We start from the raw sequence: 17,526 nt of genomic DNA, 5'->3' as shown, positions 1-17,526 counted from the left end.
ACATCAGGACAGATTGGGGCTGCTGTGTTCTGGAAGGGGCACCAGGCGGGCGGGAGCAGGATGCTGGTATGAGAGTGGGGAGCTTCCCCAAATGCTCCTCCTTCACGGGAGCGGCCCGGGCCACCGGACCTTTGCGTTCACTCAGGCTTTGATGCGCCCTTACTGGTTTCGCCGGCCTGCACTGGGTGCACGATTAATAGGAAGAATCGCTGTTCTGTCTGGGCTCCCTGCCCTCCGTTTCCGAAAAACTGTAGCTTAGTAAACTGTCAACAATTACTGTGTTAATTACAATAAGGAAATTAATAAAATTACGTAAAGTCCAGTCATTTTGTCTTCAGTGTGACTCCATTCTGTCCACACGTCTTCACTCTAGACGTTCAGACAATAACAGCATCGTGAGCCCTGAAACCTGCTTCCCACATATTAACAATTTCACAGTGTCATATACTCTCAGGTCTCGGTGGAGCTGTGCAATGGACACCTTCCATGTGAATCTCGTGCATTTCTGTGAAGGTCATTCCTAGGTGTTTGATGTTCTGTACATTGTGACTGAGAATGCGTCCCCAACTACATTCTATAACTAGGATGGATCAAAGCTATTGATGTTTGCATATTTGTCCCATCTAGCCATGCTGCTGGAAGTATTTCATGAATTCCTACGGTGTTCTTTGGTTACTCTCCAGTTCCCTAGCTTCACAGTCATATCATTTGCAAACATGTCACATTCTTGTTTGGCAATATTTGAAGCTGTTGCTTTTGTCGTTATTCGCTTCTTAGAATAGCAAGAAATTTGAAGACAATACTGAATCAAAGGTGATGTCAGGGTTCTCGTGCAATTTGAACAGGAATGCCTTTCTTTGAGATTACTGTTTGGAGCATTCTTTTATTTTCTTACACACTTATTGGTCTGTTTTCTACTTCAGCCAATGGGATCATTTCTTTGCTTTAAAAAAAAATCTGTGGTATTTCTTTTGAGATTCTCACAGATACTCTATACAGATCAGAAACGAGGAGGAGGGTTTGCCAGCAGGTGTGGGGGGCAGCCCATGAGAACACACCCACTTGGACACTCTGATCCTGGTGGGTTGTTTTCCTCATTGGATATTCTCCATTTATCTTGTTTTACTCTAAACTAATTTTTGTTATAGTGATTTCCCTTGTACCTCCTAACTTCTTATCTGCTTTTATCTTATTTTCATTGTTCTAATGGAGGGGAGATCTTTTCATTGTGCTCATAACCGCTTAGGAGGAGCGCCTCATTCAGCCGCTTTCTCAGTAGGTGTATTTTCAGCCTTTAAGCCTGTGTGTTTCTGCGAAGTGACGCTGACCACATTTTCCTAGAATTATGACCCTAAATGGTCTCCAGCTGTACTTCTTAGGTTTGCTTTGATCTCAATAGTTCTGGGAAATTAATTTTTATTGGAAATGGTGCTTTTTTCTTTCAACCATTTGGGAGATTTCATTGAAAGGCTTTTGTTCTTTTTCACACGTGTGGATATAGTAGAGATTGTGTGCTGTGAGGTCTCTCCTTTGCAGATTTTGACTTTTCCTTTTGCAGACTTGAGGCTTTTATAACAGTAACAAGGCCATTCTCTATAGTTGATGCTATTTATTCTGTGGTTTGTTAATTCGGGTATATTGATCATATTGTTAAAATTCTCTGCAGCCTTATTTTTCTTCCGTGTCCAATTTTCCTTGTATTTCTAAGAGGTCTTGCTTTGTGTGTGTGTGTGTGTGTGTGTGTGTGTGTGTGTGTGTTTTAATTAGCCAACATACATACATCATTAGTTTCAGATGCAGTGTTCAATAATCCATCAGTTGCGTATAACACCCAGTGCTCTGTGTTTTGATGCTGGCATTCTGCAAAACTTTCTATCTATCCCTGCTAACAATATAAGATGCTCTTCCTGCCGAATGCTGCTCTCCTGGGATCCAGCTTTCATGAGAAAACTACCACTCTGCTGCTTTCATTGGCAAATTCATGCAGCATTTCCTAGCCCTCCCTTTGTTTGGTTATCTTTAACAACATGATAAGCAGACTTTGCCATTGAATAAGTTGGCTCAAATTCTCCCACTAACTGCTATACTGAGATGCCTTATATCATGTTTTCTGTTTTTATTATTTGTTTGCAACTTCCTTTTTTTTTCATTTTCTATAGTGATTTAGAAAGGTATTTTCTTAAAAAAAAAAAACATTAGGAACGGTTTTTATGTTTTTTAGAAGTACACTTAAATTTCCCAGTTCAGGGGCGCCTGGGTGGCACAGCGGTTGGGCGTCTGCCTTCAGCTCAGGGCGTGATCCCGGCGTTCTGGGATCGAGCCCCACATCAGGCTCCTCCGCTGGGAGCCTGCTTCTTCCTCTCCCACTCCCCCTGCTTGTGTTCCCTCTCTCGCTGGCTGTCTCTATCTCTGTCTAATAAATAAATAAAATCTTAAAAAAAAAAAATCTCCCAGTTCAATATGATGAACTGAACACATGCTTTTACTCCCCCTCCCGACCCTGACCCGTGACAATCACTGTGAGGGAACTGAAGGGCACAGGGATGGGGCTGATAAGGCAGGTGAGGGGGCCATAGCGGTGGAGAGCCCACAGTGTGCCCTGCTGAAATGGCAGCTCCTAATGCCACGGCTGATGGAAGGGGGGAGTGAAATGCACACCTCAAAATGCAGGCCAACAGTGCCCCCTCCATTCCTGCACCCCGCAAATAGCACATAAAATCCAGAAGCTGTATTTATACCCATTTCTGGGAAAAACACAGTGGGAACAGGGCTGGGGAAGGAGCAGGGGGCCTTTCATAAATAAAAATTAGCTATTTGGGGAGACCCAGAATAACTAGGGATTGGTGTTCCAGAAAAATACATTCCCCACGTTTTGGTTCTTAGCGATCCACCAGTGTAGTCGCTGGCCACCATCTGCCCTGTGTCCCCTGGGGGCCCAGGGAGGCATGGTCTCTTCAGGTACAGGCCCCCACTCAGCTTTTCTGGAGCCTTTTCAGCAATGGGCACTGATGACCAAGGATCACCAGATGCTTAGAGAAGTCTACATCATGAAAAGAAAGCAAACGCCTCTGGAAAAAACATCACTCCAGAAGCAAAAAGGAAATGTTTTAGGAAAAAATGTAACATCGGGGAGATTGGGCATCTGCAGGTGTGTGGACAGAGGGTCATGGTGCCCTGGAATAGGACCCAGTGATGTACAGGAATGGACCGCTGGTGTGATTGACAAATTGCATACCCGATAAGTGTTCTGCATCCAAATACATAAAGAACTCTCAAATTCCAACAGTAAAAATGTTAAGACAATCTTTTCAATGGGCAAAAGATTTAAACAGACCCTTCACCACAGAATACATACAAATGGCAAGTAAGCACATGCAAAGATGCTTACCATCTTTGCTCATGAGAGAAACGCCAATCAAACCACAATGAGACAGCACTACCTATCTCTCAGAATAACTAAAATTGAAGAAAATGACCAATGGAGTCTTGGCAAGGATGCGGAGGCTCCGAAACTCATAGATGCTGCTAGTGAGAATGTGCCATGGTGAGAGCATTCTGGCAGTTTCTTGAGAAGTTAAACACACACTTGCTATATGATGCAAACATTTCACTCCTAGGTAATTAAGTACCCAAGAGACGTGAAAACATATATCTAATCAAAGACTTTTACATGAATGTTCATAACAGCTTTGTTTGCAACAGCCAAAAACTAGAAACAATCCAGGTGTCCCTCAGCAGGTGAATGACTAACCGTCTGGTGGTTATGTCCATACAGCGGAATACTGCCGTGCCATAAGAGAGGAATACACTCAGCGGCAGCAACGAAGTGACAGAGTCTCAGAATCACCATGCTGACTGAAAGAAACACGACAGAAAAGAGCACGGACTGTACTGTATAGGGTAAGTGTTTGCCCGCGGGTGGGGGCAAGGGGGGGGAGGTTTACAGCAGGGCAAGAGAAAACATTTGGGGTTGATGCTCATTATCTTGCTTGTGTGATGGTTTCCCATCTGTATGCATCAAATTATACTGTAAATATATGCAGTTCACTGAATGTCCGTTACACCTCAGTGTTTTAAAGACAAAAGTTTTTATACCCAGACAACAACAGGATGCAATGAAAACAAAATTATCCGAGAACAGTGAACCTAGGAAATTAGAAAACAAAAATGCGGTAGAAGAGGTAGAGGGTAAAATCAAGTTGATCCCAGAAAATACAACAAAAGGCCAAGAGCCGAGAAACACGAGATCAATTAAGACGTCCAACATCTGACCTGTGCGTGTTACAGAAAAGCATTCTCTGTACTTCTGTGACCGGGATGGTTTCAGACACTCTCTCCACAAAAGCTGATCAGAGGTTTGCTTCAAGGTGACCTGCGAGACAAAGTGGTCTCACTAGAACCGCCAGACCTAGTTACCTTTTTGGTGAGAGAAGGAAGCACGTGACAGAGTGAGTCACTGGAGAATAATACAGTGTTTGCAATTTGAGAGGAAACGAGAGCGCGTGTGTAATAAAAGTATGAAAATGTGGACTGGAGACGCATTAAGCCCATGACTGTGGTTATCTTTGAGGACGAGGGGGACTGAGGAGGGAGTCTAGGTGAGTTTAGTGTTCTGTGATGGTCATTTCTTCTTGATGGTTTGAGAAATCTGAAGAAAATATATCAAATCTAATTTTTCAGATATGACTGTTTATACTGGGTGGTTATGTTATATTTTGTGGTTTTATGTGTTGTTTATTTCTTAATTCTAAAAAAAGAGAATATAAAGAAGGGCCATGGAGCCTAGATTGTGAGAAGAGTGAAGCCAAGGTATGTAAATCGGAAGGGAGACATGGGGCAACAAGGCAGGCACGTCTCGCGGATCCGAGCGGGACCCTGGAGAGACCCACGTGGCTGTCCCTGGATTCCTAGGACAGAGTCTTTAACATGCCTTTGTTGTCTTAGTTGTTGTGATTCGGGGTCCAAGGCAGCACAGGGAGTTCTTGAAGCCCTCTGCAGACTGGTGGGGGTGGGGGGAGTTTCACGGGATAAATACTACATCCGCTGAGTCCTGGGGCCCAAGGGAGAACCTCAGGGACAGGCTGCTCAGTCAGTAGGGCTCTGGAGAAGACCATGGCCCACGGTGCTCAGGCTCTGCATGAGACAAGGCCGATCAAAGGCAAAATACAGTTTTGTCCTCAGGAGATCTGTGGGCCGGTGTGGAGACAGATGTACATGAAAATACAACCTGACGTTTGCATTATGGAAAACTGAAAGGACAGAGGGCCGCCACATCCGCTCAGAGAGGAGAGAGTACTTGCATGATTCAGGGAGAAACAGTCTGGGCACAAGTCATACCTGTAGGGGCCTGGAGTGTGGAAGAGGAAGGAGGCTCAACATTTAGTCAATGTTGGTGAAAACAAAGTGAGAAGGGGGAGGGGGAGGGACCATGATGAAACAGGCAGGTGAGGAGCAGAGCAAGAAGGTGTCCACGTGGCAGCTGAAGGAGACAGAAAGACCCTGTCCCTCTGGGGCAGCAATGTGGAGACTCAGTGCGGGGTGCGGGGAAGGGGCTGGGAGACAGTGAGTTCAGAGAAGAGGAAACGAAGATCGGAACTAATGAAGTATTGGAGGAGGTGAATATGAACCACATTTGGGAGTGGGAGTCGAAGGCTGGATTTTTCAATGATTTGAACAGACATGTGACTGAAGAAGATATGCCTGTGACAGATAAGCACATGGAAAGCTGTTTAATATCTTTAGTCACAAGGGAAATGCAAAGTAAAACCATAACATATCCCACACAGGTGATAGAATGGCTGAAATTAACAGGCCTGACTGTACTAAGTGCTGGTGAGGATGTCCCGTGCCAGGAGCTGTCATCCTGCATTGCAGGGGGTGGGGGTGGAGGGGGTGGAGGGAGTGTGTGTGTGTGGGGGGTGAAGCAGTGAGGCTGCTTGGGGAAAATCTCCAAATTTCAATTTCCTTCTTTTTCCTTCTCTCTTTTTCTCTTTCCCTTCCTTTCCTTCTCTCATTCTCACCTTTTTTTTTTTTTTTGATTGTCAGGTAGTTAATGCTAATCAAAGTCCCAGTAATTGATGGTCTTACAGTTTGCCACCGCTCAATCATGAACCCCAAGCGCGGTTGGTCTCTAAAGGGTCATCTACCCACTACACTCAAGAACATAACATTTTCTTAATCTTTTAACTGTGAGTTTCAAAGTTTAGCTGATTTCTCTCAAAACTTAGGAAGTTTTAGCCGTAAACAATCATTGAATTTAAAAAAAATTTTTTGCATGTTCTTTGAAGAACATTCAGTGTGAATTTAATAAGTGCACCATTGCAAATTTTAATAATTACGTTTCTGATATTCATTATCCCTGGACTTAAAATTACTGAAAGTTTTGCTTTATTGTCAAAGCTCAGAAGGATTTATCCCACGGACTAAATCACGAGTGTGTTATTGGAGGATTTGGAAACAGTTTATCACATACTAAGTATGGACTCTAAAACCATAAGAAATTCCAGTTCAAGTTGGCAGGCAGACATAATTCAGGCTTAAGAGTTCTGTACTTAAAAAGAAAGTAAAATTTCAGTTTGAATAAGTAATAATAACTTCATTTATGAATAAATACTTTCATTCAGAATATATTTTATGAATATTATATTTATGAGTAATATTTTGAGATAGAGTTGAAAATATTTTTGAAATATATTTGAAAGACATTTGAAAATATTTATGAATATTTTTGTTCGTAAATTTCATTTGTGAAAACCTAATAATTTCATTCATGAAATAATACATTCATTTTCAAAGTCTTGGCCCTGCAAAGAACAGAATGCACACGCAAGAACCATTTCTACACTGTCGCCCCACTTGGTTCTTTCTAGAGATGTCAAGCCATGAAGACATTTGATGATTCATAACGCAAGAGTTCACAGGCTCCTACATCAGCCAGCTTTGCACATAGCTCTTTGATGTGAAAAGTTGAAACCTTTAAAAATTCATTCTAAATGTGGTAATCGCCAAAATATGAACATTTTCCCAGGAACACTCAAAGTCATAAAGTTATACTACTATACTGTGTATACAGCATATATATACGATGTACGCTCTAACTGATGCTACTGTGCTGTGTGTGTGTGTGTGTGTGTGTGTGTGTACACATGCTGAGTTATGTACACGATACTAAGTTTTAAGGCTTCATTAAATATTTTCACATTTACATAAACCGTTTAAAAACTACCAGTTTATTCCAAGTGGAGGTTCTCCAGGTACAGTGTAAACTGGACCAGAAAAAAAGGGAATATTATTAACTAAAAATATCGTTTTTATTCACATTTTAACCCAATTTTGTCATTAAAAAAAAAAAACTAGTCCAAAAGTGGCCTCATCCTATAAAGATACACCTTTGCTCGATCACAGTGGAAGAGACGTGAGTGATTTGCTCTTTCATTTTCTGCTATCTGCCTTTTGATTCCTCACACTGTCTCTCTGACACACCAGCACCGCGTGCGTCTGTGGGACCCGTCACGGTGACGACGACACTGTGCGAGGCTATCGGACACATATTCAACACAACCAAGAGGTTGATTGTGAACATGTTAAATTGTCCAGATGTGGAATGGTTCCATGCTAATTATTTATCTAAAACATTGCCATTTCCCCAAGTTGTTGCTAGCGGCTGCCCAAGCGGTAGACACCCCAGCATGTTCCACGCACGAGGGTTGGTGGGTGCCCAGGAGGCTGGGCGCCAAGGATCTGAGGTGAGCGCCGCGTGACCTTCGTGGTTCACGCTACATCCCACTGTCCACCGAGGTCCATGTGAAGACCAGTAGAGAGGCTGGAATCATGCACAGGGTTCAAAACCCTTGTTAAATACAGAAAACAGCTTTCACTTTGCTTCTGGCTGGAGCAGGAAGGCCACAGTGGAACAGCCCCTGCTTCAGCGGAAGGCGGGCCAGGGCACCAAAGCCCAAGGGTCTGGATCCCGAAGTAAGAGTTGCGCAGGGAGGTGGCGGCTTTCAGGAGGAGGGTCTGGAGCGCCGTGCCTGTCACTGCCTTCCAGTCTGCCACCGAACACCACTGGCCAGTGTATTTTCAAACCATCACAGTCTTGGGACCCTGTCTCCTTGGAAGCAAGTTAGTAGTGCCTGTGTGGGGGTGGCCATCTTGGGGCAGAAGCAACTTCCAGAAGCTTCAGCCCCTCCCTAGGCCAGTTTGAGCCCCTACATCTGCCGCTGGGCTGTGCCATGACCTCATTCTCAAAGCACAGACTCACCCCTGTAGTAAGTATAAGTCAGTGGTTGCTGGTCCGGCCGGCCTTCTACGCACCCCCCCCCCCGGGAGGCCCGCTGCCTTTGTTTTCTCCCATGTGTGAGCATGCGTCCCCAACCCCATTGTGAGCAGCTCTTAGCTAGGATTCAACATGGGACCCCGGCCCTGTCCACTAGTGCCCACCGGGCAGGGAAATAGCCCTACTGCTGGGCCTGCAGCCTCTCCTCGGGGAACCTGTGTCCCAGCCTTAATTGGTCAGCGGTGTGGCCCCTGGCCCGCTCCCCTGGCCGCAGCCCTCCGTTGTGGCTGGGGATCCTCGGGGAAGCAGGTGCATCCAGGCACCCCGTTCACTGCTCTGCTCCCTTCGGAGCCACCCCTCCGAGTCTGGAGGCCCTTGTGAGCTCCTATGTCCCCACCCTTGGCCTCCCTCAGCCAAAATTACCGTGTAGTGCCTGTCTCTGGGCTGAGGGCAGAGGCAAAAGCCCTTTCCCACAGTGTCTCCTGGCTCATCTGCCCCCCCCACTTGGAGCCAGGGTCTGACAGCACCTCCTTCCACACTTCAGTGTCCTCCCCTGTTGGAAGAGGCAGGCTCCCGAGCTCATCCTCTGCTACCCAGCCTGTCTGCGACCTCAGCCTTATGATTTGGATGTCACACATGCTAGGGCAGAGGGTGGGGCTGGCCTGGCAAGAAGGGGTTGAAGTCAGGGGGCGTTCCAGAGGTTGTCTTAACAATCACCAGCAGCTATGGACTCTGGGAAACAAACTGAGGGCTTTAGAAGGGAGGGGGGTGGGGGAATGGGATAGACTGGTGATGGGTACTAAGGAGGGCACGTATTGCATGGTGCACTGGGTGTTATACGCAGCTAATGAATCTTCGAACTTTACATCAAAAAAAAAAAAACCACAGATACAAACATACAGATGTCAACAACAACAACAACAACAACAACAACAAAACCAAAAAAAGGGGGCGCCTGGGTGGCACAGCGGTTAAGCGTCTGCCTTCGGCTCAGGGCGTGATCCCGGCGTGATGGGATCGAGCCCCACATCAGGCTCCTCTGCTATGAGCCTGCTTCTTCCTCTCCCACTCCCCCTGCTTGTGTTCCCTCTCTCACTGGCTGTCTCTATCTCTGTCAAATAAATAAATAAAATCTTTAAAAAAAAACAAAAAAAAACAAAAACCCGAGAGATTGTGGAGCTACGTAATGGAAGGAACCTGGATTCTGGAATCAACATGAGCAATGAGGTTTTCCAAAGGCCTGTGGTAACAGAAACTTTATATAAGAGAGAAGTAAAATCTTTAGCATTTAAGTCAAAAAACAAAAAACAACCAATCACCAGCAGCAGGTGATTTCCCATCTGCCCTACGGCCGCTCCTGCACTGACTGAGAACCCCTCCAGCACCCTTAGGGCTCAGTTGTGAAGCTTTTCCCCATTTGACTTCGCGGCATCTGGCACTCTTCCTGGCAGGGACTTCCCTCCCACCTTTTACCTGTTTTTTTCCCAATCCTTCTGTGTCCCAGCTTCTGCCTCAGCAAGGCCTCCGGGGACGGCCTCCTTCACATGCGATCTGGGAATGCTCAATGGCTGCCAACTGTGGGAAGACTATACCCACTGGCCATCTTGCTCAAAGTAGAAATGCGCCGAGGCAGAGAACTTCTTGTACCCTCCACAAAGAATGCTTCCCAGGGTCAGGAGTGCCTTCCACGCACAGTGCCAAGCACAGTCAGAGGTGCTCTAGCAGAAGGGCAGCTGAAGCAGTCCTGCCCAGGTGCTGAGAAAGGCTGGAAACAAGTAAGTAGCTAAAATAACAGCCGGCAGGGAAAAGTGACAAACATACCCTCAAGGCCAAGTGAAGGGATTATGAGCCTCAATGGTGACTGAACTTCCTTCCCAGGCCGTCGTGGTGGCCAAACCCCGATCAGCGTGCTCAGCCGACTCCCACCATCACCGTCCTGGGGACACAGCAAGCACAGGCTTCGTCCCCAGGCGGTCCTTTTTAAAATCCTCTAGTGACTTCCATCTCTTCTGGATCCAGGGGCACTTTCTGCTCTGTGTTCCAAGGCACTGCCGTCTGGATTCCTTTGCCCCACTGATTCCATCTGGAGAATCTCCTGTCCTGTTGGGCAGAACCCTCCACGACAGCACAGAGAAGTGAAGGAGGCTCAGCTCCTGCAGGGAAGCCTTGCCCTCCCCTGGCCAGCCTGGAGGGGACACCGTCCTTTGGATCCAGGCACACTTGCAACCTGAGACTTGCGGACTCTGCCGGGAGTCAGGGAAAGCACTTTCAGCTCTAAAAAACTCATTTGAATCATGTTTTTACACAATTTACATTCAAATCCATAGTTCAGAAGTCCAATTATATTTTAGAACAACTGGGGGGAAAAGACATCCGATATGATGCAAAGAGATGGAGAATTCATAAGAGAGAAAGTCACGTCTTGCTTTTTTTCTGGAGACTTCCGGTGGCTGTTTTGAGGAACCAGGTGTGCTGGCCCTCTGAAGCCACACCCTTTGCAGCCTTTCTCCAAATTCATCACAAGAAACGGTGTCAGGCTGTCCCACCACGGCCACCATGCTGGAGCTTCCAATCTGCAAGTCAGAGACGCTGCTGTGCCAGGCACTCCGACGACCCCAGACAGCACAGAGCCCTCATTCTAACTGCACCAGCCCATCTCCAGGGGTGTCTCGGACCACCTGCTGCCCTGCCCATCCCAGCTTCTAACACAGGTCGTACCTCCTTCTGCCATTCCTCACTTGGGCTCAGCTGCCTCTCTCCCTACCCTGATGCAAGCCCTCCCTTTCCCCTGGATCCCTGCCTTGACTTCCATCATGGTCCGACCTGCCCGATGAGTGTGAGTTTCAGGGAGCACAAATGAGCTGTTCACTAGAGGACACCTCTGCCAGGCCATGGCCCCCGCTCCAACTTTGTGGAGGCTGGGAGGACACGCAGAGCCGTGGAAATCACTGGGCTGAATCCTAGTTCCACAGTTTCCTACACGTGACCTTGAATAAGTCACCCAAATTTTGTGCCTCCGCTTCCTCATTTGCATAACAAGGATGATAATAGCATTGGCCACCTGGCCCAGGTGGGAGCATGAAGTGAAATAACATTTGGAAAGCTCTCAGACACGGTCTGGCACATGGATATATTTAAAAATATTAAAAGATAATGTTTGCATTATTGGAGAGTATCAGTATGGTGCCTTCCACTCTGCACCCAAATACTATTGAAATCACCCACTTCTGAGAAAGATGCTCTGCTGCCCCATGGTCTTAACTGGATTCCTTCTGAAGTCCATGAGCACCCTCGCCTGCTTGCCTTATGCTCCAAAAGTGACATTTTTTCTATAGAGAAGTACAATATTTAATAACTTCAGAAGGTGTCTAATTGTAACAGATTGCATCTACAGCAGCCCCGTGATCCCTCCCTCCTGGGGCTCACAGTCTCACAGATCATAGGTATGTAATTTATTATATGGCATTGGCTTATGCAATGATGAAGGCTGAGAAGTCCCATGACCAGCCTCTGCCAAACTGGGACTCAGGAAAGTCACCGGTGTAATTCCAAGTAGTTTGAGTCCAGAGGCCTGAGAACCAGGCAAGCCAATAGCAGGAGAGCCAGTCCTAGGGCAGGAAAGACCAACGTCCCACCTTGAAAAAGGCAGAGAAAGACGTCCTTACTCTGCCTTTTGTTCTGCTCAGACCTCTGCCTGACTGGGTGAGGCCCACCCGCGCTGGGGAGGACAATCTACTTTGTTCCGTCCTTCATTCAAATACAAACACACTCACAGGCATGCCCTAATCCAAATATCTGGGTAGCCCATGTCCTAGTCCAGTTACCACAGAGAATTAGCCATGACGTCTCCTCCTGTGATTATGATACGCAGGATTGCAACACCCACCTTCTGAGGCGATGCTCCCCTTCTGGCTTCTTCAAAGCCACAAACGGCAACCTCAGTCCCACACGCGCCGGTACTGAGCACTGCCAACAACTGCATGAGCTTAGAAGGGGATCCTCTCCCAGTAGAGTCTCTGATGGGACCCCAGCCCCACTGACACCTTGTCTGCAGCCTGGAGAGACCTGTGCAGCGGTCCCTGCTAAGCTGTGCCCAGACTCCTGGGCCCCAGAAGCCCTGAGGTCACAAGCGTGCGTGGTTTTCCACCTCTGCGTTTGTGGTCCCACCACGAGGCAATAACAGATACTGAACATGATTGTAGAGCGTATGATGCTTCGCTTTTTTCGGAAACCACAATTGACCGGGGACGGAAAACTCCAAACAGCTAAGACAGATCCCCATGTGTCGGGATGCCAGTTGTACCTGGCAAGGAACCAGACCTTCCTGTTGGAAGATGCCCTTTCATCTCTCTGTCTGTCCTAATCACCGGTGGTAGAATGCTCTGGTCATACTGCTGCAGCTGTTTGGGGTCATTTCTTTCTTTTTTTAAAAAGTATTTTATTTATGTATTTGACAGAGAGAAAGACAGAGAGTGAGGGAGCACAAGCAGGGGGAGCAGCAGGCAGAGGGAGAGAGAGAGAAGCAGGTTCCCCGCAGAGCAGGGAGCCTGATGTGGGGCTTGATCCCAGGACCCTGGGATCGTGACCCGAGCCGAAGGCAGACGCTTAAAAGACGGAGCCACCCAGGCGCCACTTTGTTTTGGGTCATTTCAACACCCAACGTGTCAGAAGAAAATAAATGGAATGCTAAGTCAGCAAAACCATTTCTCTGGACTCCCTGGGCCTCACTGCAGGGTGACGGGATCTAATGAGCACTGTCGATCAACTGTGCCCCAGCCAGAAACTGCTGGAAGGAGACCACTTTCCCAGGGCTTTATTTTTTTTAATGATATTCTCCCCTTTTCCTTGAAGAAAATGGGGTTAAAAAGTCATATTTTTATCACTGCTGACTAACAGAATTCAAGGATACTATTTCAGAGTGTTCACCTTTCATTTATAAAAGCCTCAATGCAGTCAAATATAATATAAACAAAATATTACATTGTTATTTCTTCAATGCCTGTTTCTGCTAAAGCAGTCAGTTTTTATCTAAGACGAACAGGTATATAATGGAACAGTATATCAATCCCTCTGCATTTAGGGGTGTGTCTAGACATCTGCAGGCAAATGGGCAGGTATCCGTCTGTGAGGCAGGGCATGAAGGCTTAGACATCATTCACCTGCATTCTGGAAGAATGGTGGGCCTTCTTCTCCCACCAGGAAGGAGACGAGACTGCCCACCTGGACTGGAGCGTAGATGCTTGAGGGAGGGTCCTGGGGAGACTGGACGTCTACAACATCCATACTAGTTCCGTGGTGAGCGTTGTTTCAGCCCCGAGTGGGAAAGAGGAGGTCAAACCTACATCCTCCGAAGACTGATGCAGGCCTCCAGGTAGGAGAAGAGCCCTGCCGTCGGAGGGCCCTTTGCCAGTGTGCCTCTCTAACTTGACATCTCGTTTAGGAAGTTGCCGAAACTGGGTTGCTTTTTGGATAACACTGGAAGAATGGGTTCTTCTGCACCTACAGAAGAGCTGGTTAGGAAAGAATGACTGAGATTGTTAAAACTCTGTGTTCTAGAAAGACTATTTGGGAAAGCTTTGTGTGATACTCAGAGCTGATTGAAAAGCACCGTCAGTGAAGGGTCTTTGGCCAGCCACAAACCTCAGACGCTGTGAAAAGATGTGTCACTTCCCCATCTTTCATCTCAGAGTGACACTCACCAGAGCTTGGCCAGGATGGGCCTGAGGACCAGGAAGCTCATGGTCAAGTTGCACAAGTCCAGGTGAGTTTAGGAAGAATCTGGCCTGGATTCTTGGGCATAATAAATTAAAGAGACATTTCAGAAAGCTAAGGGTTCATTAATTCCCAATGCTTAAGGAGGAAAATAATCCAAGTCTCTAGGACCAGTGCTGCCTACGCACTGACTGTTGTGGGGTCCTATTAAGGATCTTGGGCCAACAGCCACTCAGATGTCAGGCAGTCCCACCTCAAGAGGTGTGCCTGAGAGCAGACAGTGTCCACCACTAATGTCCAACTAGAGATTTCACCAGCCCAAGCGTCATAGTCAAGCTGGACATCGATACTCCTGGCCGTCATGTTCTTATCTGTAGATGTTTGCTATCCCGGCTGATGTCTGCATGTTATTACTGTTTTCCCATGACAGGACAGGGCCACCCCTCTGTGTGCCCCTCACTGTAGCTGACATGGTGGTCTTCAATGTTGCTGTCCTAGTAAGAGCAAGCTCGGACACTAGACTTCTTCTGTTTGACGGAATTAAAAGCAAACTGGTTCTGTCAGAGAGATAATGCTTTCCTTTCTCTCTTAAAATCCAGCTGGCCTGGCCTAAAGTACGTACGTGGGAAGCAGGAATGTAGAAACATCTCAAATCAATTAGTATCTTACTCTCCGCAAAGTAGTGAACAGTCTGGATTGGTTACTTTCCCTCCATTGCAAAGCAGCAAACTCCGTTCTCCAAGGATCCATGTGGCTGAGAAAGCTCCATCCCCAGCCAGGACCCCCTAAGGAGGGCCCCAGTTATTCCCTATTTTAGCACTGATTGTCTAATTTGAAAGCATCTAAAAAAGGAAAAGTTACTTGGTATTAATATCCTTCTCCATCACTTTCAAAAGATGTGTTAAGGGAATGTTTAGCCCAATCAGTCTAGAAACATATTTCTCCCACAACGATAAGCCAATTCTTTCTGCTTGGAGGAAGAAATGTCTGCATTAGGCCCATGAAGGAGAAAACACCTGGGTAACAGGGTATGAAACAATGTTCAATATCATATGTCATCAGGGAATGGCCAATTAAAACCACCACGAGATGCCACCACACCCCTATTAGAGTAGCCCAAATCCAGGACTCTGACGACTCCAAATGCTGACGAGGATGTGGAGCGGAAGGAACTCTCGTACGTCGCTGGGGGGGAGGCAATGTGGTCACTTTGGCAGGCAGCGTGACAGTTTCTTACAGAATTAAACACACTCTTAACCAAACGATCCAACATGTGTATTCACCTGGTTGAAATGAGCTGAACGTTTATTTACATCCACACAAAAACCTGCACGTGAATGTTTATGGCAGCTTTAGTTACCATTGCCAAAACTTGGATGCAACCAAGATACCTTCCAAAAGGCAAGCGGGTAAAGAAACCGTGGCCCATCCAGACAGTGCGATATTATTCTGAGCTAAAAAGAAATGAGCTATGAAGTCACAAACAGACCAGGAAGACTTGAAGGCATATCGCTCAGTGAAAGGAGCCGATCTGAAAAGGCCACATACTGTATGATTCCAACTACCTGACATGCTGGAAGAGGCAGAACTTTGGAGACAGTAAAAAGATCAGAGGTTGCCAGGGGCTGGAGGTGGGGAAAGTGTGAACGGGTGGAGCACGGAGGATTTTTAGGACAGCGAAACTACTCTGGGTGGTACTATAATGATGGATACACATCATTCTGCATTTGTCAAAACCCATAGAAGGTAATTTCTGACGCTCTGATTTTCACGGGACTGTGCTCCAATGCCCTCCTGTTAGAGGTGGCCAGGAAAGCAGACAGGTGACTCTGTGAGCTCTTCACAAAGCCCTAGAGCTGGACGGACTTCTCAAAGGCAGGTGTATAAACTCCAGCCAGGGGCCAACTTCCCAGGAGTTGATTCCAGGACGAGTGTGCCACCCATTTGCACAGCTAGTCCCTTCTGCAAACCAGACACTGTGCAGGGAGAGTTAAGGACAGGTGGGACAAGCCTGCCGCATGTGGCCACAGCTAGGTCAGGTGCCCTTCTTGAAGACACTTCACATCTACCGCTTAGAAAATCATCACAACGTGCTGATTATTTCCAAACAAGACACTTCCATCTGCTAGAAAACTGTTTGGAGAAATACAGACCTGTACTGTTCACACCTCTGAGGGCACCCCCTAAATGTGGTATCGGACACAGCCGCCACCCATCAGCTCCTGGCACATCCCTCCTGGAGACGGGCTCCCTGGACGACAAACCAGGACCCTGAGAAGCTTCCTTCTCCACATTCACACACCCCAGCTTCAGAGCCAGAGATGTTCCAGATGATGGTCAGAAATCCCTTTGTGCAGCCCCATCAGGGGCCCTTTGTTTCTTAGATTAATAGCAAACAAATGGGCTATTGTTCCGCATTTCTGTGTATTTCACTCAGTTAATTGGACTCAGTTCTGCCTGACTAGGAAGGTTTTCTGTCTTGGGCTCCTTGAATAGAGAAGTCTTGGGGCACAGTCCTAAATCTTCAGGGGACAGACTCCCCACACATCTCCCTCCAGTACTGAGTGGCAGTTTGAATCCTGAGAATGTCCGATGCCCGTATCTTATGGGCTTTTTTTTTTTTCTATTATAAGTAACAATTTAGTTCAGGACAAGAGATACTATTCAAAGAAATATAAATAATAGCCTCTACTGAGAGCTTTTATTGTGTTGAGACTAATCCGTTGGGAAATGCAATATTACCGAGTGAATGCCAAGAAGGAGAAGAGGAAACAAGTTGCCCACTTGAATAAATAAAAAACAGCATGATGTTACTTTCATTTTTATTAGAAAATATGTCTTATGATAGCCTCCAATCTTTCCCTTTCTACTAGAGAAATCCATCCCGCTCTGCACAGAGGAACCGCCTCTCAACGTTTATTCCTAGCCCGGCCTTCCTCTGCTCTCCTCGTTCTCTTGACAAGCACGCAGCTCCTGCATGTGCCAGGCTCAGGTGCTGTGGAGATGTATGCAGGACATTTCTTTTTCTTTTCTTTTTTTTAACATGAACGCTTCATAAATTTGCATGTCATCCTTGCACAGGGACCTCGCTCATCTTCTCTGTATAATTCCGAGTGTGCTGCCGAAACAAGCACTACAGGACAGTTCTTAACCTCAAGGCACTCATTACCTGGTGGGTCTACAGACAATAAAATAATTTTTAATCAAAGTGGCAGGTGCAAATTATGTACAAGACACAGTGTCGGTGGAGGGAAAGTGCCTGATTCTGCAGAGATATCAGGTGACATTTCAGACTGGTCTTTGTGCCAGAAATAATTTTAATTATTGTCAGCCACTTAATTATCTTCCTAGACACCCAGGAGGATGACATTAACCATCCCTTTGTACCTGGGGCCATAAAACTAATTCTGACTGATGGAATGCGGGCAGATGTGATGTATGACATATCCAGGCTGGCCCATAAAATATCTTGGACACCCGATCCTTTCCTCTCTTCTCCTGTGGCAAGTTGGAGCCCCATATTGGAAACAGCAGCATCC

At 46.6% G+C, this 17,526-nt stretch overlaps 1 protein-coding gene and 1 pseudogene across 1 annotated transcript in view; one reads left to right on the top strand and one right to left on the bottom strand.

Moving 5' to 3' along the window:
- The window catches only part of SRD5A1 (steroid 5 alpha-reductase 1), a 23,695-nt gene extending 23,373 nt beyond the window's left edge, over window positions 1-322 (top strand). The window contains exon 5 of the mRNA XM_040630560.1: window positions 1-322. This exon is cut by the window's left edge and continues 1,534 nt beyond it. The gene's annotated coding sequence lies outside the window, so the exon portion shown is untranslated.
- Window positions 323-17,023: 16,701 nt separating this feature from the next.
- LOC121102804 lies at window positions 17,024-17,121 on the bottom strand (annotated as a pseudogene).
- Between the last annotated feature and the right edge of the window lie 405 nt (window positions 17,122-17,526).

The sequence above is a fragment of the Ursus maritimus genome, unplaced genomic scaffold, assembly GCF_017311325.1.
Source record: "Ursus maritimus isolate PB19 unplaced genomic scaffold, ASM1731132v1 scaffold_15, whole genome shotgun sequence".
Classification (NCBI taxonomy): Eukaryota; Metazoa; Chordata; class Mammalia; order Carnivora; family Ursidae; genus Ursus; species Ursus maritimus.
The sequence above is the reverse complement of the archived record's forward strand: the minus strand, read 5'-3'. Positions and strand labels throughout refer to the sequence as shown.